The sequence below is a fragment of the Anolis carolinensis genome, chromosome 1, assembly GCF_035594765.1.
Source record: "Anolis carolinensis isolate JA03-04 chromosome 1, rAnoCar3.1.pri, whole genome shotgun sequence".
Taxonomy (NCBI): domain Eukaryota; kingdom Metazoa; phylum Chordata; class Lepidosauria; order Squamata; family Dactyloidae; genus Anolis; species Anolis carolinensis.
The window spans coordinates 215,147,195-215,175,090 of record NC_085841.1 but is presented as its reverse complement, the minus strand read 5'-3'; the positions used below and the strand labels follow the sequence as shown (position 1 = coordinate 215,175,090).

The 27,896-nt window shown below is 38.3% G+C and overlaps 1 protein-coding gene across 5 annotated transcripts in view; it reads right to left on the bottom strand.

Annotated features, from left to right (window-relative positions):
- cobll1 (cordon-bleu WH2 repeat protein like 1) overlaps positions 1–27,896 on the bottom strand; it is a 109,983-nt gene that overhangs the window by 64,576 nt on the left and 17,511 nt on the right. The window contains exon 1 of one of the 5 annotated variants that reach the window (XM_008115163.3): positions 24,069–24,522. The exons of the other annotated variants lie outside the window; for them this stretch is intronic. The gene's annotated coding sequence lies outside the window, so the exon portion shown is untranslated. Of the gene's footprint in view, positions 1–24,068; positions 24,523–27,896 lie in introns of those variants that run through there. 5 annotated transcript variants of the gene reach the window in all.

Here is a 27,896-nt window from a genome sequence, read left to right as displayed (position 1 = left end):
ATAGCTGGAAGGAAGTCTGAGCAAGAGTCTGGCCAAAAGAGGATTTGGAAGAGGACAGGGGGTTGATAGATGTCAGGAACCATACTGTTCCAAGGCCCTAGAGCACATTACTTGAAAGAAAACAGAGGACAAAGGAGACCAAAAGTGGAGAAACTTATACAGAGCCTAGAGCACAAGACAGGAAATAAGTAGGGCAGAAAGTCAAGGATAAAAAGATGAGTAACCCCTTAAAATAAAATGCTGTGGTTTTAGGTTGAGATAAAAGCAAGAAACAGCAAAAGTACAGACCTAAGAGGAGGAAGACATTGTCACCACAAGAAGATAATTTAGCTGATGTGTGATTTGAGTAAAAAGAGAAAACAGGGAGCAAGAGAAATGTAGTACATAGTAATCTGGACTGTATTACAGCAGCAGATTTAGCAATGAAAGGACTGAGTAAAGCACCTAGAGCAGGGGTCCCCAAACTAAGGCCCGGGGGCCGGATGCGGCCCTCCAAGGTAATTTACCTGGCCCCCACCCTCATTTATAATATAATATTTTTATATCAGTTTTAATAATATAATATATTGTATATACATATAATATTGATAAGAATATTATCATTTTATACAATATAATACTAACAATAATACCATAGAATAATATTAATTATATGTTATATATTACATACAATATTACAGTATAGTGGTATAGTTCAATATACAGTAGAGTCTCACTTATCCAAGCTAAACGGGCCGGCAGAAGCTTGGATAAGCGAATAACTTGGATAATAAGGAGGGATTAAGGAAAAGCCTATTAAACGTCAAATTAGGTTATGATTTTACAAATTAAGCACCAAAACATCCTGCTATACAACAAATTGGACAGAAAAGGTAGTTCAATATGCAGTAATGTCTTGGTGTAATTACTGTATTTACGAATTTAGCACCAAAATATCATGATATATTGAAAACATCGACTACAAAAATGGCTTGGATTATCCAGAGGCTTGGATAAGCGAGGCTTGGATTAGTGAGACTCTACTGTAGTATAATGCTAATATTGGGCTATGCTAATAATATAATATATTGTATGTACATACAGCTGCTCTGAGTTCCCTTCGGGGTGAGAAGGGCAGGATATAAACGTAGTAAATAAATGTAGTAAATGAATAAATAAATAATTTTGGACTTAGGCTCACCCAAAGTCTGAAATGACTTGAAGACACACAACAACAACAACAACCCTAATTAACCTGACTATCTCATTGGCCAGAAGCAGGCCCACACTTCCTATTGAAATCCTGATAGGTTTATATTGGTTAAAATTATTTTCATTTTTAAATATTGTATTGTTTTTCATTGTTATTGTTGTTTTGCACTACAAATAAGATATGTACAGTGTGCATAGGAATTTGTTCGGTTCCCCCCCCCCCCCAATGATAATTTGGGCCCTCAACAGTTTGAAGGATTGTGGACCGGCCCTCTGCTTTAAAAGTTTGAGGACCCCTGACCTAGAGTTTGCCCCTGCTTGGCACATCAAGGTGTACAAAGTCTCCACATAGCCTGTCATTAAGGCTTACTGAGCTACAAAAACAACAAGTTTTAGATGACCAATAGCGTTTGTGATCTTTACATTCAACTGAATTTTTTCAATGATGGACAAGAAATGATGGAAAGAAACTGACTTGACAAGGGATATTGGCAGAACAGAGTATGGTGTTCTAATAACGCATATGGTGTGTGTGTGTGTGTGTGTGTGTGTGAAAGAGATTATTCATTGGTTCATTTAATTAAAAATCTCCATATAGAACACAAGATTTTGTTAAATGCACATGCTGTCTTCACTTATTGAAGGAAAATAACGACGTCAAGCCTACCTAAACATATGAGAGAGCAAGGTCAACAGTGAGCCTTAATCCCCAAGTGAACTGGTACTTGGATCAAGTTGCACAGGGGATTTCATATCAGACACCTTAAATCACATTTGACTTTGCACAACTGGGGTGGACAACCTGGTGCTTTCCAGGTATTTCAAAGAACAACTCCAAAAATCTCAGACACTAGGTCATGTTGCTTTAAGGGAATTATAGAACAGAGCATAAATATTTTAATATATAAAATAAAATAAATACTGTAGTTCGCTCAGAAACAAATAGCCCTGGTCAGTATACTATATACATGCCTTTTTTCAGCCTCATTTTCTCTAAACTTGAGGAATCTGTTCTTATTTCTTTGGCAATGGAGTTTTCAACATAGGATTCCATAGAAGGCCGCCCTACCATAGTGTGATAGTGTTACAAATTATAGTAGTGCAGGGTTCCCACACAATCTATATCTTGAGTCCAACACTCTGCTATTTACAGCTCAAGATAAATGTGATGCTGGAATTAACCATAGCATAAGCTACCATACGCATACCTATATTATTGATTTTTATTATAGAAATGGTCTTTAAACTGCAATGTTCTAGCATTTCAAAGCTGAAGAAGACACAGAAAAACCTTAACACAACATGTAAAACTACAATATTTTATGTTAATTGAATAATCAGCACTGTTAAGGGTAATGATAATGAAATTTCTGAGTTTGGGATTTACTAGCAATTAATTACTAGCTAGATTTAGAGCCTAGGCAAGATGTTAATCCTAATGTTTCTTTATTCCTTAATTAAGCAATTAGTCTATTCGCCTTTCTGGTAATACTCTTAAAGTACTATAATACAGATTTACAGTAAATAGTTCTCTCCATATATCCCTTCAGTTATGTGTGACTGCACTGGAAAACAAAACAACACACCTAGTACAGCAGAATACTGAAAATATCTCCAGTTATTTAAGGGAGGCAGAGAAGTGCTTTAGACCACTGCTTCTTCAACTGTGGGTCTCGAACCCAAATGGGGCCCCTTGGTGCCACATTAGGGCCACCAAAAATTTGGCAACAGTAAACCTAGTAGCTGTTTTAGACATTTACATGAATTTGTAAGCAGGAACATGCAGCATTTATGGTTGACTCAGCAGAAAATGCTTCAACTGTACTTTATAAAAAGGAAAATCAGCCTGTTTAGTAAGAATTGTGAATGTTGATTTATTATTAGTAAATGTTAGATTTTTCTACAATTTAATATACCTAAATGTCTGGGGAGGAGCCCCTGGTGGCGCAGCAGATTAAACCCCTGAGCTTCTGAACTTGCTGACCGAAAGGTTGGCAATTCGGATCCAGGGAGCGGGGTGAGCTCCCGCTGTTAGTCCCAGCTTCTGCCAACCTAGCAGTTCAAAAATATACAAATGTGAGTAGATCAATAGGTACTGCTCCGGTGGGAAGATAATGACGTTCCATGCAGTCATGCCGGCCACATGACCCAGGAGGAGTCTATGAACAACGCCAGCTCTTTGGCTTAGAAATGGAAACTTAATGTCAGGGGAAAACCTTTACCTATTATATATCTGAAGTTCCATAAACATTTTTCAGATGGAACAGGGTCACAGTAGACAAAGTTTAAGAAGCCTTGCTTTTGACAATATTTAGCAACAAAAATTATTAGAATATTTATGGTTGTATCTAAAGCATCATGGCAACATATCCCTGGGAAATAACAGATAGCAATACAGGTTGAGTCTCCCTTATCCAAAAATCCAAAATATACCAAAACCCAAAACTTTTTTTCTGCCAACTACCCATTTCTGTTTTTGGAAAAAGAGGACTAAATCATACATCTGGTGTCCACTAAATTGTTTTCATGAAGGAAAGTTGATGAGGAAAAGAAAACAGAGAAAGAGGGAGAGAGGACTCCACTTATACAAAGCAGCTTTTGATGTATAGGTATCAACAAAACTTAAACTTCAAGAATTTGAGGTACTTGTGATTTATTTGTTTAATTTTTACAAAATGGAAAGCGAGAATTCTTCAGAACCCCGGCTAAAGCAAGTTTCTAATCAATGCTGCCAGATCATTGACATGGCAACTCCCACCAGAAGGAGGTGCTCGCCAGCAAGAAAACATTTAGCATTACTTCTGAACCCAACTCCAAGCCTGTCATTCTTATAATCCAGAGTTTCTTAAACTGTGCTCCTCCAGATGTTTTGGACTTTGGCTCCCACAATTCCTAACCACTGGTAAGCTGACTCAGATTTCTGGGAGTTGAAGTCCAAAACACCTGGAGAAGCAGAGTATGAGAAACACTGCTCTAAATTAAACCACACATTAAATTATCTTCTGACCTGAAAGATCAACATTTATGTAAATTCTAATGACTCAATTGATCAATTCTAATCAAGACCTAGTTTGGATATAAAGAGGCAGTTTTCAAAAAACTTGCATTTTGTGCATGAATGGTGGCAGCATTCTATAATTGCTTTTTAAAACATTTAAGTGTGCTTGCTTCTATTCAGTATTTCACTGTATATATGGAGTTCCCGAGGAAACAAATTTCTCATTCAAGCAACAGTGACACACAACCCCTATGCACTCCTAACAAACAAATAAATTCTTAACACTGTCAGAGGAAACTGTCATCCTAGGTAAAATGAAGCACACATTAATGCACTTTTCTATTTTTGATTTAAAAATTATGAAAGTTATGGGGGGGGGGGGGGGGGAGAGATATACAAACCACATTCCAGATAAAGTACATGCAATCTGAACAATACAATACAATACAATACCTCATGGACAGGAAGTTTGAAGTAAATTGTGAGCTCTTTCATTCTCCACTGGTTCTCCTCTTCATGGTTCTCCACTCTTCCTTTTTGAAATTAACTTGATACAAGAATTTTACTGCTAACCCGCAGTTGGTTTCTTGAAAACCATAGGTAAAACATTAACGTTATTGCAGATGTGGCACTGTAGCATGGTTGGTGGTCAATCCAACCATGAAATGCTTATAAAATTCAACTTATTATACTGTCGTGCTTCCATTGGTTCACTGATTTTACTATCAGGACATGGATACTAACCTTTAAATTAAATTAAGTCTTCCTGCAATATAAATAAAATTTCCATTTCCTGTACGTCAATCTTCTTATCTCACTTTGCACCAACAAATTGCTATGTTCCTTAATCTTCTCCTGAGACATAGAAGTTTGGCTACCTAGTGTTACAGTATCCTTTCTTCTCTGGCTGAGGAACAAAGCAGCCTGGAGAAAGGTACCAGGGAAATAAAGGGCACATCCTTTTCCTGTCCCAGGCAACCTGCTGGGGATATTTTTGTTCCCAGCCAGTGGAGGTAGCAGTCAAGTCAAGTCAGGCCAAGTCTAGTTTATTTTAACTCTCAGCCATTGTACACAGAGGGAGAGACAACTGAGCAAATGAATAAGCAGAGAAGGGCAAAACTAGTATTTCTGCATTTGATTCACCAGGATGCTAGACATAGAGATGACTATGATAAAAAGAGAGGTAGGAAATGCAACTTCATCCAATGTAATGATCATACAATCATTTGAATAATCTGTGATATATGCAAACTGTAACAAAAATACTTTTCAAGATCCTAACAATTCATTGCAAGACACATTAATCTGGAAAACAGAAAAACTCTGATTTGAGAAACATTAGTAAGGCAACTGCTATTCTAATTGTTATGACTTAGAAAGAGTTAACTGTGGAATGGTAATCATAGCTGTTGCTTAACGTTTTTCATTACACAAATTCCAGCTGGTTTTTGGAAACTCAAGGTAATCCACTGCGTTTACACTGAGCTAATGACATTTAGCAGTGAGAGATAACTTTCAAACTGGACGAACAACTTTTCTTTGCCCCATGAAATTGCCTTGGATGTGGATAAGACACAGTCTGTCCCTTTCATCTAGTTTGGCCCACTGGTAACATGACAAATTAAACACAAGCTTTTTTTTAAGGTAAACTCTAGTACTGTGTCCTTGCTCCACAGCCAGCAATTGTAGTACTCACTGCTAAGGAGAAAAGATTATCTTTCAATGCCCCAATTTTTTCCCCACAGTCCCAAAGAAATAAAACTATAACTGTTTATAATTGAAATCTGCATTTAGTTGCACACATAATCAAAGAAGGTGAGAAATAAGAATCTGCCCAAGATAATGTTTTCTTAGTCCTCTATGTCTAGGTGTAATGTCAGTGATGATAAATGTGTATTTATCCTGTTCTTCACCCAGAAATTTGTGTTGTTCCCTTCCTGTCTTCCTTTTATCATCACAACAACTTTGTGAGGTAGGCTGTGCCGTTCATGTGTTAGCTACGGCCAGGAACTGAGTTTCATAATTAAGTCAATTGAATGAAGGTCACCTCCATTTGAAACCAATACTCTATTCATTACTTCCCATGAGTTCTATTCAATCCTCATTTTTATACAGCTAAACTTGAAGGACTGCGAGAAATACACAGCAGCACTGACCCTTCACTCTCAACTCCATGTGCTCATAGTAAGGTTCATGTGTGTGCATTTCACGGCTCCCTAAAATTGGAAACATGGAACGGTGTATGTTTGTTCATACTTCTACTGTCATTTTAGACCTTCCTTGTCAACACATAAAGAGCAGACTGAGTGCAGGAAACAGAACGTATTTTCTGATCCAGTTGTAAAATTGAACATATAGTTTTCACATGGTGGACCTTAAGTCAAACACAACCTAAAATTTGCATGGCCCAGATTTCAGTTGTGGATGCTTTGGAAACCAAAAAAAATTAGATTCTCAAAATGTAGCAGCAGCTTTTCTCAAAGTGGTATTAGACCAACATAAAATTGGTTAAAGGCTCCCACCCTCATATTACTTAACATTTAATTGTCTAAAATAACTGCTCCCTGGAACTCATGTGTCAGATAATTAAGACTGCATATAAGCTATCTTACTGTACCACCTAACTATGTAGATCTTTGTGAAAACATACTAAAATGCACAGATACACTGATTTATTTTAAAAGAAAGTGGCTTCAAACAAGGATCTACGCATACTGCCATCTGGTGGATTCAGTTTACCATTGCTCTATGAACTTTTTAAAAAGTGGCCCTATGTAACACATGTTTCAAAAGATCACAACTGAGCATAACCAAATTGTGTGTAACTGTGTAAAGACAGAAGGTTACCTTCTCTGGAGAATGCCCTACTAGATTCATAGAGTGCATATAGAAGTAACTTCCACCATGAAATGTTGCTTTCTTTTCTGCAATGCTATGAAAGGAAAAGCCATAGCTTTTCCTGTCTTTGCATCTTTTATAGTAACAGGCACTCTCTCAGCGAAACCTTAAGAAAAGGATGGGAGACCAAGTGATCATCCAGTTGTTGTAATCTACATTCCCATCAGCCTGGCCCAGCATAGCCAAAAGCAAGGAAAAGATTGTGTGAGCTGTAATCCGAAACACATCAACGGTCAAAGTTTTGCTGATCCCATACTAGGTTGTAATTATGACATTATAAAAAAATTTCAATGGGCTATTTCACTAGCAAATTATTATACAGTGCACCCTTGATATTCACTGGGGTTTGGTTCAAGAACCTCCAAAATCCATGGATGTAGAATCATAGAATCATAGAATAGTAGAGTTGGAAGAGACCTCATGGGCCATCTAGTCCAACCCCCCACTAAGAAGCAGGAAATCGCATTCAAAGCACCCCCAACAGATGGCCATCCAGCCTCTGCTTAAAAGCTTCCAAAGAAGGAGCCTCCACCACAGTCTGGGGGAGAGAGTTCCACTGCCGAACAGCCCTCACAGTGAGGAAGTTCTTCCTGATGTTCAGGTGGAATCTCCTTTCCTGTAGTTTGAAGCCATTGTTCCGTGTCCTAGTCTGCAGGGCAGCAGAAAACAAGCTTGCTCCCTCCTGCCTATGACTTCCCCTCACGTATTTGTACATGGCTATCATGTCTCCTCTCAGCCTTCTCTTCTGCAGGCTAAACATGCCCAGCTCTTTAAGCCTCGCCTCATAGGGCTTGTTCTCCAGACCCTTAATCATTTTAGTTGCCCTCCTCTGGACGCTTTCCAGCTTGTCAACATCTCCCTTCATCTGCGGTGCCCAAAATTGGACACAGTATTCCAGGTGTGGTCTGACCAAGGCAGAATAGAGGGGGAGCATAACTTCCCTGGATCTAGACGCTATTCCCCTATTGATGCAGGCCAAAATCCCATTGGCTTTTTTAGCTGCCGCATCACATTGTAGGCTCATGTTTAACTTGTTGTCCACGAGGACTCCAAGGTCTTTTTTGCACACACTGCTGTCAAGCCAGGCGTCCCCATTCTGTATCTTTGATTTCCATTTTTTCTGCCGAAGTGAAGTATCTTGCATTTGTCCCTGTTGAACTTCATTTTGTTAGTTTTGGCCCATCTCTCTAGTCTGTCAAGATGTTCAAGTCCCATTATAATGGTGCAGTAACAGAGTTCCTTATTAAAAAAAATTGCAAAACCAAGCCTTGATTTTCCCATTTCTTTGGGGTGGGCATTTACAAAGTGGTGGAATTGTGAATGGAGAATCCTGTGGATACAAAAGGCCCAGTAGAGGACAAATCCAGCGTCAAGCCAGGTGACCTCCTTTGGCCAAGTGGCCATAAAACGTTGTAAAAGGAAACGTGCTTGTCAGGGGTCTTTGTCAACTGAGGTATGCCTATACAAGTATTTACTGAAACAGCATTCTTTTAAGTTAGGTGAGGGTTTGACTTTTTTTAAAACTGTTCTAGTTTGCTCTGCCAAACTGTTTCAAAGAATTACAGAGGGTTACAACTGATTCCAAAACACACAGAGAAGGGGAGGGGGAGGGGGAGAGAGAAAGACAGACAGGTGGAGAAACACGTAGTCCTGAAACCATTTAAACTTCATAAAATGAGGTAATTGAGCTAAAATCTGTCGAGGCACCAACTACGCTATAAGTTTTTCCTACCCCAGGGGGCAGTCATACTAAGAAGGAGGATTTATTTGGTTCAAAATTCCACAGCTCAGTGCTAACTGCGCTGGCTGCCAACTCTGAGCTTACTTCAGTCGTTCAAGTACGAGCTATTAAAAAAAAATAACTTGGGCAAACCGCACACACACACCCTATGGATTATTTTGTGCCTAGCCTACACAGCCAGCTGGTAATCGAGGTCTTGTGGAAAGAACATCTAACGGACATAAAGATCAACTAGTAAATTAATAACAGGAGTTCCTTGCTACTGCTGCCAAGATTTAAAAGGCCTGATTCAATTCTGAGTGAAGTCAAAAGAAAAACTACCTAATTTCAGAGACAGTGCATCAGATGTAATTCCATTTTCACATATGCTCAAGAAAATATTATTTTCAAGGACAACCATAATTTATCGTGTGGAGAAACATGTATTTTGAAGCCTGTTTGTGTGTATGTGCATGCATCTCTGTGTGTATGCTACATACATATACATACTTCATATAACCCTAAATCTCTTAACAGAAGCAAATTTTTGCAAGAGAAAAGGAACATTTTGCCCTGTATTTACTCTAAGAAGATCAACAGATTATTGTACGTGTCTACTTCCTAAAATATTATTAGCCCCCTCTTGCCATATTGTGTAAAATGGGCTGTAGATTTTTGTTTCTTTTTTATTTATTTTTAAATAGAGAGACTACCTTCAAGGGGCCTGCAGTTATACATCCTAGATATTTAATCCAGTTACACTGCTTTGTATTTTAATAAATATTCCAAATACCTGGCACTTTCCTACCTTTCCTAACTTGCTTTTTAAAAAGAGCAGGAGAAAGGAAGGAATAGAAATCAAGTTTCACTTTTACTAAACAGATTAGTCTAATTGCTCCGCCAGAATGAGATGGGATTATGGGTCAAAAAGCTATTTCATGCAAACAAAATATTAAAAATTGATATAGAAATCTGTATTCCAATGTGGCAATACAAAATTAGAAGTGTAGGAATTACGTAAACTTCACAATATGATCATCAGATGCATGTATTAATTATTTTTCTTCAGCCTCCCTGGCAGAATAAAAGTTCCATCCTTCTTTTGTGTACTTCCTTCAGGTTCCCTTGGAGATCTGGGGCAGGGGGCAAGGTGAAAAAGTATTCAATCCCTGGCCTATAGATCAAATAAACTCCAGGGCTGTTTCAGCTACTCCTTATAGATGTTCCAGAATAATTTTCCTATTGTTTTTCATCTCCCTGGTCTGATTAAGCTGCATGACAAGAATGCTAAATTACAACATCTTTTATCACAATGCCTTTTATTTTGTATTTTAATAGAAGCAACTCGCAGAAACCCACAACAACACAATGACATTCAGCATGAAGGAAATAATTTTTAGTATCAATCATATGCTGTTCTAGCTATCAATCTTTGCTTACCCTGGCGATATTAGAAGAGAACATTAAAAACATTTACGCTCTAACACATAACGGAAACCACAAGAGTCATTCCCATGTCCTTTGGTTACTATAAAACTAAATACCCAGCAAAAGAGTTTTGCTTGCGTCACGCCCAACTGAAATAATGGACAATAAACACATTTTGATCTTCATCACATGCAGACACACAATCAATCATGGGAATGGATGCTTGCTAGATGACTTGGTTACTTAGTGGTACATCTGGTCTCTGTTTATTGTGTTTTAGAATGAAAACATCTTCCCTTAAAATAAAATACTTATAGTGTGCAGATGATCAGAACAGATTAGATAAAAATTATGAAAAGAATACAAAGGATTGTTTGGAATACCATTATGGACACCCACTTGGTTTGGAACTGTTGTCTACAAATATCTGCACATCTCTTGGAAAGGCAAGTATCCTGAAATACAGAATAATCAACAAGACCAGAAGCCAATAAAATGTGTATGTCTGGATTGTGAAGAAGTAACCACAGAAAAATGGCATGGAAAAGCCTGAACGAAACTTTGTAGGATATAATTCAATCCCCACACCTGAAATCGATTAACAATTACCGTATATTGTTGTGCCAATATTTAGGGAACTATGTTGGTTAGGTACTGGAAGTTATGCTTCTGTGTCTACTGCATGTGAAATTAACATTTGTAGATCACTCCGGGAGCCTTTTTGGCATAAATACTAACTTTAAAAAAGCAAATTGTGTAATGATAGAAACAGTTAACCGAGAACTACACACGTTGCAAACAAAGCCTAAAGCAGGGGTGGATCACGTCAATAAGTCAGGGCACCAGTTCAGTGCCCCAAGATCTATCCAGAATTGTATGAACTGCCAAAAATGGCAAAAAGGACCAGAAAACCAAACTGCCACAAAAAACACATAAGGTTCTAAAAGTTCTTTTCCAGTTTTGAAAAGTTGGCATACAGTACATCCTATGGCTTCATAAGTTTGTGTACCTAAACTTATAGTGGAAAGAGGAGAAAGTGGATGACAGTGAGCCCTACTGTACTGAACAACTTCTGCCAGAAATGACCACAGAAATTGCACTGGAGATCTAGAAAATTTCTAGAGAGGTATCTTCTGCAGGAATTTTCTAGTTCCTCCAGTGTGAGACTGTGGTAACTTCTGGTAGAATCATATTACAGAATTACACGGAGAACTAGAAAATACCTAGAGAAAACAATATGTTGTTGGATGCAGGTAGGCGAAACTGTGGGTACTAGTCTTGTGGATATGAAAGTCGTACTGTATTTTTCATGAACATAAATCTGCAACCTGTTTCTAGGGGCTACCCAGAAAGGCTATTCCCCTTTTTATTGGCCAGGAAAAATGGTTTGGGGCCTCTGAAGTGGCTGAATGTAAACCCAAATACCTTTGCTGCGTCTAGGCAGAAATTTTGCATGGTACTTTGATCACCTGACACAGTAAACTAGTGTTTTCCATGGATCTCACTTGGTTGTTTGATTTGGTTAAGACTACTGTAGATATCAGACAGAGACAAATATGCCACAATAAAATACAACTAAAAATACAAATGATACAGATTCTACTAAAGTAGATTTTCTTGAAACTATCAGCTTTCACCTTTACTATTTACCAGTTGGGTAAACACTTAGTTCTATTAATTTTATCCCTACTATCACTTAATAAAGCATTCCACCACACCCCAAAATCTGTGAAATCCCTTTCCTAAACTGGAGTTTTGGGCAATTTTCCTAAAGAAGAAACCCCAGAAATAAAACCAGGCCGTCTAAAGGAAGTTGTAGTAATTGTGTGTCATATTCCCTTGGCAACCATGTGGAATTTCCAGTAGGCGTTCATGCTCTGTGTGGGTGCAACATACAGAATTTCCTAGCAAATCTTCCTATTTGCCTTGGAAGGGGGTTCCCATGGAAAAAAAATTAAAATAGTTTAAAAAAGATTCTTGTTACCTCAATTATAACCAGTGAGCTCTCCATAAAGGATTACTAAAACAACTCATATCGGCTGGGGGGGGGGGCTCTGCACATTTATGATATAGCCCAATTTTCTATGTTTTACACTACCTTATTAATTTCATCCCTGATGAATTAAGAGTACAAATTATACTTACCAACTAAATACGTGCACATATTATGTTGATCTCCTCTTATGTTGAGCCACGCCCACCCTTTCCTGAGCAGATGCAAATACTTACACACATAGATTTTTCTTACAGCTCATAGACTCAACCAGGAAACAAAAGAACTGTGTTGAATGACTACATATTTTTTCTTGGTGGTGGCTACTGAAGTCTGAGGTCAACTGTTTGGTTAGTTCCTTGAAAAATAAAGCCTAGAACAGATCCCCTGCCCCACCAACATGGATGTCACAGCTGCTGCTACTTCTAGTGGAGAAGATTTGATCCTCCAGCTGTTTCAGACTTTACTTCCTAAAACAGTGGTTCTCAACCTGTGGGTCCCCAGATGTTTTGGCTTTCAACTCCCAGAAATCCTAACAGCTGGTAAACTGGCTGGGATTTCTGAGAGTTGTAGGCCAAAACACCTGGGGACCCACATGTTGAGAACCACTGTCCTAAAAGTTCCAGAAGTACGGCCAAAGTGCATTGCCATCCAAAGCACCTGAAGAGACAATTGTTTCCAATATCTGCTCTATATTTTGAGTTGTGACCCTTCACAAGTCTGAAATTCATAATTCACTATTAAATAAAAAATGCAGTTGGTCAAACAGCACTTCAAGCTGCTTCTTATATCAAGGGGTGTAGCTACACCAGGCATGGGCAAACCTCAACCCTCCAGGTGTTTTAGACTTCAATTCCCACAATTCTTAACAGCCTATTGGTAGTTAGGAATTGTGGAAGATGAAGTTCAAAACACCTGGAGGACCAAAGTTTGCCCATGCCTGATCTACACTGTAGAATTAATGCAGTTTGACACCACTTTAACTGCTATGGCTCAGTGCGATGGAATCCTAGGGTTTGTAGTTTGGCAAGATGCCAGCACTCTCTTTGGCAGAGAAAACTATAGATCTTGTAAAATTACAACTCCATGATCCCAAAGCATTGGGTCATGGCAGTAAAAGCAGTGTCAAATTGCATTGATGGATGCACCCAAGACCACAAAACATTTGGGAGATGTTGCAGGAAAGAGCAGGTGGGTGACAATAAAGGAAGAAGAAAAACCCCAATAGGTGTAATCTTTGCACTCTTATAGAGAACACACTACACTACATCATAATCAGAACTAAAATAGACTTTCTATGGAATTGTGGTAAGTCTTTGAAGAATTAAATTTGGGCCAGAAGATAAAAAACAAATCAATAAACAAAGGCAGGGTTACTGTTAATTTTCTCTGAAGCAGATTGTTTTTAAAGTGACTGATTCTGGATGTCATTTTCAATTGCATATGGTTTCCGTAAAAAACCATGATGAAAAGTTATTTAAGCCACATTATTCAGAAATGTTATACACAATATGCTACTGTTCTGCCCAGTCTGTACTTTCAAGCAAATTATGTTTTGAAGACGAACAGCAGATAAACGCAAACCAAATGTCTGACAAGCAGCAGCTTCAAATTATGCAAATACGACATGATCACAAGATGAATAAGAATGCTACTTAATGCCTACTATTTAAAGCTGACTCAGACAGATGTTTCAAATGGAAAACCCTGTCCACTGCCTTCCCATGCCAACAGGGTGTTTCCCGCAGCATACTTGCCTGTAGCACATACAGTTTTTAGATCTGGAAAATTAAAAGAGACAGAACAATATTAAATTTTCAACCAGTGTTTCAAAAATCAAGGCTCTTTAATTTTGCCCTCACACAACCTCCTTAACAACGCAGTTCAGCTAAAGATGATCATTTGTACTGAATATTACAGCAACATCCCAGTACGTTAAGATAATGTAAGGTTGTTACACTATCAAATGGCTTGCTACTATACTGACACTCAAAACTCGTGATTTTTCAACTAAGGGAGTTGCTTTCATCTTCAACTGAACTATTGCCTCCTGCGGCATCTCTTTTTGATCTTTAGCATGCCTTCTTTGCTTCCTGGGTGGTAGGGGAGGAGCTGTGAGAAAGCAACAATTAAAAAATGAGAAACCTTAGCAAAGGCAAATGGCAGCTCAGGATCACTCCTATAGATTGCTTCCTTGAGAAAGGGGGAAAGAAGATGGGAATAATTTACTGCTTTTTAGTATCACTCATCTACTTGCTCTCTGGCTGATCTAAACATAAAATGCAACCCAACAAAGGGCCACCACTTCAGACGAGCCAGTTGCACCTATGCTGTTGCAGAACAGAGCTTCCCCAAGATAAAAATGTTGTTTTTTCAGAAGGAAATAATTTTCATTTATATTGAAAAAATGTTTTTGTATATGAAAGCACCAGGTCAAACTGTCCATCTAATTCAGTATTGACTCACAAAGGTCCTTTTAATCACAGTCAGCAACTAGACCCATCGACACAAGGAATGTGCTCCACCAATTCTTGAAGTCACATCAGTATGAAATAGATGGTTTTCCAAGCAGTACCTACATTATGTATCATAAAGTCCAAATACTCATGAAAATCCCTCCACCAAGAGAATGTTTCTAAAGCAGCATAGCATCTGTGGTTCCAGCAGTAGAAGCAAGTGGGGAAACACATGCCAGAAATGTTTAAATTACAAAGTAGGTTTCAACCAGCAAAATGCATTCCTACCTGCCCAGAATCCTTTACAAAAGAATCCCCCTTTTGTGGGGCAAAAGAAAGTCTGACATCATAATATATTCCCAAATCTTCCAGAAAAATAGAGATCTCATTCTCATCTCGTAGATAACCTGGTAAAACTTCTAATCTCAATTTTATCTTAAGACAACGCCTCATATCACTGGGGCACGCTTGGGATGGAGTCCAATTGACTTTGTCAGAAAGAGAGCCAAAAGGAAACATGTTTGCTCCTCTGGCAGATCTGGCATGCTAAACTTCTGATTGTGCTATAACATTCAGTGAAGGAGACATCTACAGAAGTGGCTAGTTGCTGCATTAGAAAACATAAGGAATCAGTAGTGTCTCTACTCCAACTTTTCTTACGTAGCAGGACTCAGTGAAAGAGGCATGCACAAAAGTGAGCACAGGGAGCCTTACAGTAGATTTGTATAATTTGGCTGAACCGCGATCCATTTCTGTGGACCAGCGGATCCTTTTTTCATGAACCTCCCAAAAACGGCTGATGTCCCAAAAGCCATTTTCAGTCTGCAGTCAAAAAATGTGGCAAGATCTGGCCCATTGGCAGAAATGGGGGGGGGGGGGCTTCCCAGGCTCCCATTTCCATCATCATCATCATCATCATCATCATCATCATCATCATCAGATGAAATAAACAAGGCACAGAGAGAAATATTTGGTTAAATAAATCAAACAACAGAGAGAACTGATGAAATTGCAAAGGACAGGATTGGTAGAGGAAGGCTGCTATGACTTTGGTTGGTGGTGTTTTGCTGGTGCAAATCTTATGAGTACAAATAAAAATAAAATTTTATTTCCTGGTGGAGGAGGTTGGAGTTAGAGCAGAGAGAGACGGTGGGTTCTGTTGGCAAAGCTTCCACAGAAGCCCAATAGTTTATTATTTTTAGGCAACAGCCAAATTATTACTATTAAATAAAACAAAGAAGGCAGAGAGCATGGGGAGAAATATAATAAAGCAACAGAGAGAACTTGTGATGAGATTGCAAAGGAAATAAATTATTAGGTATTGGTGGTAGGTTTAGGTAGGTAGGTAGGTACTAGGTAAGTAGTTTTTCTGAGAATGAGGCTTTGCTGTTTGCTGGAATTCTTATTCTTCTTATTAATAATAATCTTTTAAAAGTACTTTCTGAAATAGAGAAGGGAGGAGAAAAATATAAGGAAACAGAAGAAGCTAAAGGTTTTAATAAAGGCTAAAGGATGGCTTAAAACTCAGAGCCACCCTAAAAGAAAAGCAGTCTCATCCACCCAAGACCCCAAATGCTGTGCACCCACCCATACTTTCCAACTCCCGGTCCCTAAATAAAAAATCAAGAAAATAAAGGAAAATCTAGCAAAATCAAAAAATAAAATTAGATTCAATTAGCCAAGCTAAAATCGAAAGCAGTGAGTAAGCGGCAAGGCAATCTGACTGCACCTCTCTCTAGAGCAATGGTTCTCAACCTGTGGGTCCCCAGATGTTTTGGCTTTCAACTCCCAGAAATCCTAACAGCTGGTAAACTGATTGGGATTTCTGGGAGTTGTTGGCCAAAACACCTGGGGACCCACAGGTTGAGAACCACTGCTCTGAGAAATGGAGGTGCTCCCCCCAATAAATCAACACAGCTTGTGTAAGACATGTCATGGTATTCTTGTATTCTGATTGGCACAACAGGCAGGGCTCACAGGGTAACCCCATGCGAGCATGCGGCAACCTTTCTGCAAGCCATGTCATCCTGAATAGAAATGGAAAGTAGCCGCAACTGGCAGCCGCATGGTCTGATTCGGTCAAAAATAAATGGCGGCAAAGCCCTTGCAGTTATGGGCATCCGAAGAAGTTGAACAATCTGAACCAGCCCAAAGCAAACGTTCAAAATGAATACACGCACAAGCCTATCTTATAGATTCTGGTTCAGTATTGTCTCCTCTAACTAGCGGTAGCTTTCCATGGCTCCTGAGATAAGGCTTTCATTTCATGTATTAATTTATCCTTCTTAACGAGCTGACAGGATCTTAAACAGCAATATTTATGCTCTTCTACTAAGCTGTGCCACCTTCCTGTACTGTCCAGTTTCAGGTATTCTCCTTCTCACAACTTCACATAACTTCTGAGGAATGACTTGAGAGAAAGCTCACATATGCATTTCACAATCACTTGTAGAAGAACATGTGCAATAATGAACAGGAATTGAAGTCAAGGACCTGGCTCATCATATTATGTACTGCAAAGTTAGAGCATGCACACTGAACAGAAATCATCCAGCATTTTTTTACCCCCCCCCCCAAAAAAAATAATCAGGCTATACTCAACACATAATAGCAACAGGCCCCAAACACTGTTTTTATGTACCCGATAAAGTGGCACTTGTCAAAGTAAAACATTTTCTGGTTTAGTTCTAAATCATCGATTCTAAAGCAGAACACCTTTACTAGAGATGGAAAACTCACACTTTCAAATATTTTGTTCATTTCAAAAACTACAAGGAAAAAAACATTCCAGAGGGAAAGGTACAGACATTGTTCTCCCTGCTGTGCTTAGTTTCTCCTTTCAAAAAGGACTTTGCCTGTACACAGTTAAGATGAATCCATGCCTATCTTATTCCGCTATATATATGCCTTTACATGTATCTCTCAGGTTGTTTGTTTTGTCCCTTGGGACTCTGCTCTCTCTCAGAAAATTCAGAAGTCTTCTAACCTGAGCACTCAAAAGCAAGTCTTTCTTGCCAAATTCTATTTTAAAATATTGTGGCTGTTAAGCCCTTACTTAGATAGCATTATCCAGACTAGTAGAAAAATATACCGAACTAAGGATTCCTGCTTCCCTGCAAATTATACTACACACCATCCACAATTTTGCTCTAATTTTAATTTTGTTTTTGAGATCTTTGAGTGCACCTTTTAACTGCAATTTTTTTTTAATTTAAAATTCTATCTGATTCAAAAGATAATATTTTTAAAATAAATCAAATAAAGACTCCTGTGCTTTTACACATGTCCCAAGCAAATCTTGTCACTTAGAATTTTAAGGAATAATTTAAGCAATGCATTCCTCAAGAAGAATCTGCCTCTTTGTCTCTCTGCCCCTTTTGGCAATCCCCCATATTAGCTAGCCTGAGCAAAATAAGTTTGAAAAACAAGGAGCAGCTTATTCTTGCTCAGTATCGTAACTGCTAAAACTCAATGTAATGTACTTGGCTAAAACAGTTCTAACACTTTCTTCTATAAATAGTACCATATCCTTTCTTTTATACTGTAATATTTTTCAATGGAAGCAGCATCCTGTTTTTCTCATATAAATGCAACTATGTAATTTCCAATCTTGAGCAGTTTCTAAATAATCACACCCAAACTGCACCCTCCAGGTTTGCAAGTATCTTATCTTAGTTTGAGTCAGAGTTTTGCTGAGCTGCTAATTCTAGTTTAACTTGGGGAATATAGTCTCTCTTTCTCATACACACCATTCTTCTACCACTCATTCCCTTCCCCGTAATGATTTGCTTCTATATTAAGGGCATGTCCACATCATCCCACTATCACAAGATCTGGGAAAATTGCATGGTAATCATCATGTCCTGTAATATGTTTCCTTTCCTGTGTCCATATGCACACATGCAGTATGACAACCGCCACCCAGAGGACCTTTTCATCAGCCACCCTAGACTATGGAATGACCTGCCAGAAGAGCTCCGACAGCTAAATGAGTTGTTGGAAATGAAAAACCATCTAAAGACCTATCTCTTCCGGCAGGCCTACCCAACCAAATTTTAAGCATGAATTTTAAACATGTGTCCCTTTTTAATATCTGTTTTTGACTATTTTAATATGTATTTTATAGAAATGTGTTTTAATATGTATCTTCTATAGAAATACATTTTAATATCTGTATTTGTGGTATTTTTACAATGTTTATGTGTTTGTTCTGTAGCCCACCTTGAGCCATGAAGAGAGGCAGGTGAGAAATAAAATCATCCTCATCATCATCATAATCATCATCATCACCACCACTTAACAGCAGTCTAGGAAAACTTTTGTTGCCATTGGTAGTGTGTGGCTTCAAGTCATTTCTGGTTTACAGAAAGACAGACCCATCACCAGGTTTTCTAGTCAAGATAAGTCCAAATTTGTTTGCCATTACCTGCCTCCGAGGCTGTGACTTGCCCATGCTCGCCCATGACTAAGCAAAGATTTGAAGCCTGGTCTTCCAGAGTCCTAGTTCAACTCTGAAACCATTAAACCACACTGAGTCTTTCTAACCACATTATTTACATTTAAAATAATGTACAAAAATTGGTTTATTTTCCTAACCTGATGCAACGGATTGCTTCAATTACATGTAAAGCTGTCAGTACTATTCCATAAAAATAGAAAAAGGAGTAGCAAGATTTTTCCTATTAAATGTTAACCAGTGAAAAGAACTTAAAAACTTTCTTCCATCAACTTGCAAGAAAACGCTGATCCTTTCTGTTGGCTCTGTCCACTAGAATTCTACTTTTAAAAGTTCTGTAGTATCTCTATGCCTAACAATTCCCACATGGCAAACAAAAAGCCAAACAGTGCTGGAAGGCAAGGGTATGTGAGTGTGTACATGATACTAAACTATTACATGCGTCACCGAACAGTAATTTATGAATATAACATCATTTCTTTTCTGACTAGAAACTGAACCCGACTGTCTGGTTTTAAAAGAAAAATATGATTGCCAATAGCTATGGCCATACTCATGTTTTGGCAAACAGCCCAGTTTATCAGGACATCTGAACCTGATCAAAGACTAGCAATACTCCATCACTTGTTATTCACACACACAAGAAATTAAGTGAGCTTTGCCTTTAATCAGGAGTTTATTTTTTCTAAAACAGATTCCTAACTATCCTGTTAGCAGCAGCAAGGAACAGTCTCATAATCAACTTCATCAACCAGTCTTGTATTAACAAAAAGGAAACAAAATAAAACTTAGGCAGTCCTTGAGTTACAAACATTTGACTTCAAATTGGCTTATAGTTAAGTACGCGGGTAAGACAACAGGAAGTGAGAGAAATCTACCCCTCAGAAGGGAAATTCACTCCTGGAATAGTTATTGTAGGGGGAAAGTGTCTCAATTGAAGCTTTCTCACTAATCCTTGTTTCCACAATAAGCCAAATTTTTCAAATTTCAGTTATCACAGGGACTGAAGGGGAGGTGAACTCTTGCAAATAGAAGCACAGATATTTGGCTGGAGTTAAAAATGTACCTGTTTCGATTACTGACAAACTCAAGAATAGACCTACAGAACGTATCTTGCTCATAACTTGGGGACTCAGTATGAATGACAGGAAGAGGGGAAGTATTCTATACATGCTTACTAAGGCCCCATCCACATTGCTATATAAAATCCAGATTATCAGCTTTGAACTGTTTATGTAGCAGTGTAGACTCAAATAATCCAGTTCAAAGCAGATAAATTGAATTATATGGCAGGGTAGAAGGGGCCTAAGAAATCATTATCTGGCCTTAATCTTATTGTTAGACTGAAGAAGGTCTATTGAATCAATGGGATTTAGCTAGCAGTGACTAGGATTGCAGCCAAATTCTGTTTTATACTGCCATATAATCCAGATTATGTGCTTTGAACTGGATTATTTGAGCCTACACTGCCATATAAACAATTCAAAACAGATAATCCCAATTTTATATGGCAGTGCAGAAGGGACCATTCTTTCAAGTGCCCAGGATTATTGCTTTAATATGTATAATACAGATCTAGAAGTTTCATAATGTCTAGCAATTAATTATTTTTCCTAATAACTAAAATGTAACCACATTACTTTATGTGAATCTGAGGAAGTAGACTAAGGGTGCATCTATAGTATAGAATTAAAACAGACTGATATCACTTTAACTGCCGTGATTAAATGCTATGAAACCATGCAATTTGCAGTCTGGTGAGGTCCCTGAACTCTTTGGGAGATGACGGAAGCTCTTGTAAAGTTACAATTCCCATAATTCCATAGCATTGAGCAATGACCATTAAAGTGGTGTCAAACTGCATTAATTCTGCAGCATAGATGTACTCCGAATCTACAAAAGCTTACATTACCAACTTTGTTCTTTCAGTGAACCTCGAATATTCTACTAGAACCCTTTGTGTACTACTATGTCAGACTACCGGTAATATTGCTATGCCTTTGATTTCTGAAGTACAGTAGAGTCTCATAAACGGGCCAGCAGAACGTTGGATAAGTGAATATGTTGGAAAATAAGGAGGGATTAAGGAAAAGCCTATTAAACATCAAATTAGGTTATGATTTTACAAATTAAGCACCAAAACATCATGTTATACAACAAATCTGACAGAAAAGGTAGTTCAATACTCAGTAATGCTATGTAGTAATTACTGTATTTACAAATTTAGCACCAAAATATCACAATGTATTGAAAACATTGACTACAAAAATGCGTTGGATAATCCAGAACATTGGATAAGCGAGTGTTGGATAAGTGAGACTCTACTGTAATACCATAACATAACAAGAGATTACTCCTCCTCTTGTTCCTGTTATGGGGCTATGGGCCTTACTAAATAGCAGAGCAGGCAAATTATACAATTCAAAAGGTGGGTAGTGCCTACAGTCTTTGTGAGTTTTGAAACAAAAATTAGTTGGATTGAAGAACTGTATGTTTTCTATTGCCAGCCAATGGTTTGCATCTTGGAGTTGTTGTGTGTTTTCCAGGCTGTATGGCCATGTTATAGAAGTATTCCCTCCTGATGTTTCGTCCACATCTATGGCAGGCATTCCCAGAGGTTGTGAGGTAAGATTTGCATCTTTCAGGGAGTTTTTGTGTGTGTGCGTGTGTGTGTGTGTGTTTTTAGTAAATGACTAAAACAATTATCTTTGAGAAACAGATTTTTTTTTTGAAATTGAATCTATATGTCTAAATCCATGCTACCCCTTTGGTCAAACCACACCTGGAATCACACTGTGTCCAATTCTGGGCACCACAATTGAAGAGAGATGTTGACAAGCTGGAAGATGTCCAGAAGAGGAAAAATAAAATGATCAAGAGTCTGGAGAATAAGCCCTATGAGGTGTGGCTTAAAGAACTGGGCATTTAGCCTGCAGAAGAGAAAGCTGAGAGGAGACATGATAGAAATGTATAAATATGTGAGGGGAAGTCATAGGGAGGAGGGAGCAAGCTTGTTTTCTGCTGCTCTGGAGACCAGGACGCAGAACAACAGCTTCAAACTACAGGAAAGGAGATTCCACCTGAACATTAGGAAGAACTTCCTCACTGTGAGAGCTGTTCAGCAGTGGAACTCTGCCTGGGAGTGTGGTGGAGGCTCCTTTTTTGGAGGCTTTTAAGCAGAGGCTGGATGGCCATCAGTCGGGGATGTTTTGAATGCAGTTTTCCTGCTTCTTGGTAGGGAGTTGGAATGATGGCCCACAAGGTCTCTTCCAACTCTATGATTCTATGATAACACAAGTGTCCACAGAACTACAAATGTATTCCTTAAGTTGTCTTACGATAGCTCCAAGGTGAACCTATGACAGGATTTTCTTGGTAAGATTTGTTCAAAAGAGGATTGCCTTTGCCTTCCTCTGAGGCTGAGAGAATGGCTTTCCCAAGACCACTATCCATGTTTTAAAAGTTACTTTCAACGTCTGCACTGACTTTTCAGTGATACCAATAAGCTTAACAGTCAACTGATAGCATCAGCTGGTAAGCATCTGGATCTTACATTCATTATTCTGGAAATGAAGTAAAGGAACCAGGACATAGCTAAAATCTGAGGGCTGCAATGTGGCAACAAAATGTTGAGATTAAACCATCTGTTTTATGTCAGGAACTCAGATTCCTGAATATAAAAAGGTAAAGAGAATTAACCACATTGAATGTTGAAGATATAAACACATTCATGCATACAAAATAACAATACGTACTTTTTAAATCCTTTGCACCAATTCTAACTAGGTATATCTGAAACTGGATTCCCAAAGCACACTGCAAGTTGCACAGTCCATGAACTAATGAAGAAAGGGAAATACCTGAAACCATTGCTTATTAGCTATTTCTGTATATACTCATGTATAAGTTGACCTCACATATAAATTGAGAACAGGTTTGGGGGCCAAAATTATGGATTTTTATATGTCAAGGGTGATTCTAAGGAGAGGGAAAAAACCACAATGCCAGCTCAGGGGGCCAGCTATACCTGGTCGCTGCCACACTTTCCCCACTCAGGGATTCAAAAAGGTAACAAGCTGCACCATGGTGGAGAGAGTAGAGGGGTCAATGCTATGTAGTTTTTGTTTACATGTTGTTTGCCGGAGAAAAGTGGGATATAAATAAATAAACAAACAATAATGCTTATTTTAGGTTCTTCCAAAATGGATTAAGGTCTTCCCTTTCACCACTCTACTCAAGGAAGTAGATGGTTCTTTTTTTTGATAAGGTACAGTGCTCACATTGATCTGTGGATAAGTTGACCCAGATTTTTTGAATTGATATTTTTATTAAAATTTTTAGACTTTTACATGAGTATATAGGTTACTGACCAAGAATTTACATCTACTTGTAATCACAAAATTGGTGGCAAGAAGGATGGTAAAAAATAAGCCATCATTGAAATACACCAGTCAATGTATCCATAAATTCAACACTATTCAATTATTCACAGTTGGAGAAATGAAAAATAGCATGTGTAGAAGTAACTCAGAAAGCATTGTTTAATAAATGCCTAAGTTTGCGCCATTCCCCAAACCCATTCATCTTTAATATTAGTGTGTTTTTCAGTATTTTAAAGAAATCATTATGAACTGTTTTGCCACATGAGTATGGATAAAAAAAGACCTTAGCAGAAATACCATTTAAACCCAGATTCTTCAGATTAGAAATCATGAGAATGAACGGGAATCATGATCTCTGAAAATGAAAAAAAAATATTGATTGTAATTGTCCTTCTGATCTGGTGGAGAGAGAGAACTCTTTCTTATATGCTACAGAACAAATTTAAGAAAGGACTATGCATTATTGTTCAATTGTGAAAGAAAGGCATTAATGCATTTTATTGTAGAACTTGCCTGGAAATGATCACACAAAATCTCAGCACTTACCTCCTAAAAGGAAGCAGAGTTTCTGTCGTTCCACCAAAGTACTGACTTGCATAACAGAAAGGGGGGAGATGAAAGGAGGGAAGCTTCAGAGCTGTCACAAAAGTGAGCTTTCATTAGGGAATCCAGCCGGTAGGTGTTGGGTAAATTTTTCAAGTCCTGCCCACAGACCACACAAAGCCCATTTATGATCTGCCTTCAATATTGCAAAGGATGACTCTTCAACTGTTCCATGATTTCCAAATGTTTACAATTATGCCATGAACAAATTTGCTCTGGGTTGAGTTTTGGCAGGCGAGCGATCTTCCATCGCCACCTTCTGTGCTTTTGTTGGCTGTTTTTTGGTGAAGGAAATGGCAGAGTAAAAGAGCAGTCTGTCTGGAGGATAAAAAGAATTAAAACCTGAGTATAAATATAGCGAGCAGGGAGTGACCAGCATGTTGTTCTATGCCAGGTAAATTTTAGGTGTGCTCCTCTTTCTCCAAAAAAAGAGCGGAGTTTCTCAAGCCTGCAATATTCTTATGATTCATTATATTTATTCATAGCCACAGTAGGACAGTTACAGCAGTAAGGGCTGGAAGAGCAGGATCAAGAAGATAGATTTTAATGCTTGCACAATTATGTGGGAAGAGAAGGATTTCCCAACGTGCTGATAAGTATCTCAGTTTCATGTAGTGTTTAGCCACTTTAACAGAGACGAACAGAGTGCAAATTTTAGGTATGACTATATAATATTTGACATGCTGTCAAATACAGTGATTTTTCTCCACTGATTACAGTACATTTAGTCACCTGCCTGAATTTAATTGGGCAGATCAAAATTTTAAAAAAGGTATGGAGAGCTCAGGGGGATTGAAAAACAAGAAGTTATGTCCATACATGGTCACACTTTGCCCATTCTTGGAGCAGACATTTCTGAGCAAAATGGACCCAGAGATCTAACTGCATTGTGACTCAGCAGCTTCAACTGCCCATAATCCTCAGGAAATCTCTCTTTTGCTTACTATGCACAGTTCCATTCTCCTTATGACTATATAGGAGAGTTTTGCAGTGTTCACTTCTGTTTCAGATTTACTGAAAATTGTTAGCAAAGAACGATAAACTACAGGTATTTTTGACTGGTTTCTTGAAACAACCTAACTTCAAATTATCATTTTATAGGGCTTGATTTTTTTCAAGAAGCTGTAATTAAAAATAATCATTGTTAAGTCTGTTATAGACTAAATTAGAAACTAAATATAATCAAAAGCAGAAGGGCAAACTTGTTTGCTCCTTGGGGCTCTACCACAGAAAAACAAGGAGCACATCACATGAGCTCATGACTTATTGCTAAAATTCGTTCAGTGCTAAACCATGATACAGTCTAGTGTAAATTGGGGTGGGAATCACATGACTTGATTTCCACCATTTTTCACTTTTGGCTGTGCTGGGCCTTGGAGTTTAAACTGCATGAATCACACTCCAGGTGTAATCCATCCAATATAATTCAGCTCCCTAAGTTGTTGATGCTTGCCACTACAACAGAAAAGCAACCAACCTACAGTAATTTTCAAATGGTATGGCAAGAGCAATATGACTTTTAGAACAGTAATTTCCAAATGTTCTACTTCAGGTAGTCCTTTCCAGGTAGCCTACTGTACTAGTGTTCTGCATTGGCTAGTTAGTTACACATACAGTACATAACCAAGTAATGGCCCTGACCTGATACTATCAGCCCACCTCAATAACAAGCAGTTGAATTTGGCAAAGAACCTAAGGAGGACATTGTTTCCAGTCCCCTCCCAGAAGCCAGGCTTTGACATGCAACTGTAACAGAGGTTCTGCTTCTGATTGGTAGTGGCCTTGCTTGCTGAGGGAAAAGAAACATCCTCCTCCTTATTCAATTATCTTCTTTATGAATTCAACTGCTAGCTGATAAGGTGAGCTGTAGAGGCATTCATGTGGTCTATCCGAGAAGTTACAAAACTGTAGTTCTAGGTTACCAAGTTCTAAGGTTACTCTAACATCAAGGTTTTGAATCTATCCCTGCAAAGTAGAATGCCACCCAAGATTTTTCAACTTTTCCCACCACATTTTATTAGCAATGGCACTGTTTAATTAGTTTTTCATTACATTTGCAAGGCTACAATGTTGACACCTAATGCAGAAAAACAAGAACATGAACACCCACATGCTCCTGAGCAAAGAAACAATTTGCACCACACTACAGATATCAAATCGGTTTTGCCTGGCTACCTTGACAGTAAACAACTTGTGTGACTTTGGCAAATAACATAGAGACAATACAACAATTATGCTAAACAATGGAAAGGTACTTGGATATTTTTCTTCCTCCTTTAATTGTTTGATTTAACTCTGCGTTTGTAAAACATTACAATGAACCAAACAGATGTGGCAAAACAACACAGGCAAAACTATGTACACCCTATTGCTACTGCATGATGAACCTCCTGCAAGTTTCCCATCACATTTCTAATGTCATTAGCTAAACTGGAATTTGCAATGCCCCATGCTTACTTAAATGTTAGGTAATTTAATGGTCTCATGCTGTTAAATGCCTTTGATGGGTTTCACAAAGACCACATCATGATTTCCCAAAGGGAAGAGAAATCTGATGCAAAGGCTATATTCTTGTATGGTTTTTCCATATGACAAAATATGTGTACAGTTAAAAATTGTGATGTGAGATGGTGCATCTGCTTTTTTCATTTAATATCTTGAACAAAGCATCCTACTATATGAAAGAAACATAAAGGGTGGGGAGAGAAGCTTTACATGAACAGGCTCACGGATTTTAAGATAGAAAAAGAAAGAAAAACCACATCTGATGAAAGACTCCATTCAAAACGGCAACGAAATCATTATATCTGTAACATCCTGCCATTTCTTCTCTTGTATCTGCTGGTATCAGCTACCAAATGTTAGGAGAAAAGCAGACATCACCCACTTCACCCCAGGAGACATAGTGCCTCATCACACTAGAGCATGAATCCACTTTAAATCCCCAAGAGACATTGAATCCATCCAAATCCATCAGCCTCCTGTGGCAGACCATCCTAATCAGTCCCCCACCCCTGCAGAGGTTCTGAGTGCCAATGAATCTAAACCTGACCAGGTAATAATCAGTCTTCGACAACAGAACCTTAGAAACACTATTATCACCATCATGCCATCCGACACAAAAAACATGACCCAGTGTGTGTCCAACAGCATGGCCCATTACATCGTTCTTGTCACTTAGAAGTCACTTCTGCGGCAAGTGTACCGTTACACCACCCTGGCCTCCTCTGCTCACTTTTTGGGAAAGAGCACTTTGTTATCCCAGACACAAAAAAGATTTGTGGCATTTGCTTCTTCCACTAGCTGTCTTTCTCCCTAAAACTAACAAAGATCCAATGTCTAAAAATCAAAGAGGTGAGAGAAATAAAACACTACTAATTGCCACTTGCTTTGCTCCAGCTGCTAGCTCATCCCCTCATAGCTCATACAGCATCTGCCACTCTGATTGAAAATATCATAATGGATTAAACCTTATATTTGCTCTTCCCTTTTTAATTCTGAACAGCAAGATAGGAAAATTATTTAATGCAAAAAAGAGTTAGAAAGGGAAGTTATGAAACTATCCAAATAATATTTATTAAAAACAAGCAACTGAACTACCATGTATAAAAGGAAACTTTGGTATCCTGGTTATGCTTGTGATACAAACCTTTTGTAGCAAAGTCTCTGTGAGGCAATCCACATGTGCCAGTTTATGGTTCATCCTGGATCTCTCAAGTCCAATGTACATGGGCAACTAAAATCTAGGGCTGATTCGAAGAACCACTCAGA